The sequence below is a fragment of the Euprymna scolopes genome, chromosome 17, assembly GCF_053919585.1.
Source record: "Euprymna scolopes isolate OS-2025 chromosome 17, ASM5391958v1, whole genome shotgun sequence".
NCBI classification, from domain to species: Eukaryota; Metazoa; Mollusca; class Cephalopoda; order Sepiida; family Sepiolidae; genus Euprymna; species Euprymna scolopes.
Genome location: NC_136498.1, coordinates 72,399,207 through 72,401,259, shown reverse-complemented (window position 1 = coordinate 72,401,259; position 2,053 = coordinate 72,399,207).

Below are 2,053 nucleotides of genomic sequence, written 5' to 3'. Positions count from 1 at the left end.
GAGTCTTAGCTTTGTACGACAGCTAAGTCTCTCTCTCGGTTCAAAATGTTGAGATCCAGCAACAAGCAAGAGCAAGATAGCCAGCAACAAATTAAACTGCAGACCAGCTTAATGCGGGTAATGGTCTTCCGCTTTATGGTTTTTTAAATCAGAGATTTGCTTCTCCTAGAAAGGTTGCCTTCACCACGGCTTACGGGAGCCCTCTCTAACCCAATACACACACACACACACACACACACACACACACACACACACACACACACACAAATATACACGGTGCTAGTTGGCCGTTGACCCAGAAAAAGAGTTCATTCGCCCTTTGGAAGGTCTTGTTTTTAATCCTTCATACATACATACATACATACATACATACATACATACATACATACATACATACATTTAAACAAACTGGTGAGATTTATATTATAGATTACAGCTTAATCTTTACTGATCATGTTTCGGATTTTTTTTTAGATAAAGATTTGTATAATTATAGTTTTCGGTATAATCCAAAACTATTCTAATTTGACTGATTTGCAAACTGCTTACTCTGAGAACTGATCTCGCGTTATAGAGTTTCTCGCTGAAAAGTATGTAGTAATGTATTCCCCACCACCTAAAAGAATAAATACGATCCTCTAGTTATTGACGTACAAAGAAGATTTGTCGATATCACAATGGAGGCCGCGTTCTTCTCGGAAATGCTTAATGTTGTTCAAGTAGAAACGAATTCGGCTTTCGGATCGATATAATATCGCACACATTTCAATGAGAAACGTTTGCGTGGTCTCGACAATTAATATAATGTTAGCAATTCGTGTATTATTTAATCTAATATATTAAAGGAATACAGAACAATGTTTACATTGGTGTACGAATAAGGGGGTAATACAAAGAGAAATAGGACATTCCCTATAATTTATAAGTAAATGAAATTTAATTTGTAAATTAACTTTTTACTTTTAAGTCACAAAATGTTTGAGGTATTTAAAAAATACTCTTACCATGTGTCTGTTCACTCTTCATAATAGCGAAGAACGTCATTTTTCAAACCTGCGAGGAGCGTTCGATTGTAATGTTAAACGCGTTTACACACGCCTTAACACGTACGAACCCAACACGTTGTAGACTCCATCGCAAAGTGCAACGTCAAAGAAAAATTCGACTCACTTTTTCCCGTTGAAACAGCGCTTATTTCCGCGTCCTTTCCCGGTTAAAGCCTTGTGTCTGGTTCAAAACTGTCATTCTCGACGCACACTTCTATCTCTGTCCTCCTGAAGCGATGGTAATCTGCACACATCTTTTTTTTATATATTTTTCTTTTCTTTCTCGCCGTGACGTCATCTCGCACACAGTTCGATCATTTGCATATTTCTGCCATACGCACGCCCGAGCGCTGTTACACAATAAGTAATATCCTTGACCTATTTGCATGTGTAATGTTTTATAACTCTACAGGTAATGTGCTTTCTGATTTATAGAATTGGGTCAGGTGTGAAATGGAACCTGCTTTTGTATTTGAAATAACGCACACCACAGATTTGTCTTTAGTTAAATGAAAAAAAAAAAAACGTATGGTAATGATGCCCCATCATATGACCTTGTAAAACACTGAAATCTTGAATTCGAACATAGCTGGAAACCTGTGAAAACAGCTCCCATACCTAATCGCTCCCTTCCACTATTGCTGGAGTATATCCTAGTTAAGGTTAGGCTGATATTTTGGAAGATCGACACGTGAATATTTGCCAAATAGCCCAAGAGCTCATTATTAGTACAGAGTATGTGAAAATTATTATTTATGACCATTTGTATATGCATAAGATGTCTATCAGATCGATTCACACGTTGCTCACATATTTCCAGAAGCGAGAACGCATCGAGAGCTCTAGAATTAATTTGAATATGTGCCAATAATATGAGTCAAAGTTTTTCAAGCGACTGATGACACAGGATGAAATCCGTGACGATCACTATGAGCCAGAGAATAAAGCCAGGCCAATGCAGTAGATGTCTTTTGAATCACCACCTCTAAAGAAGGCAAGGGTTCAGC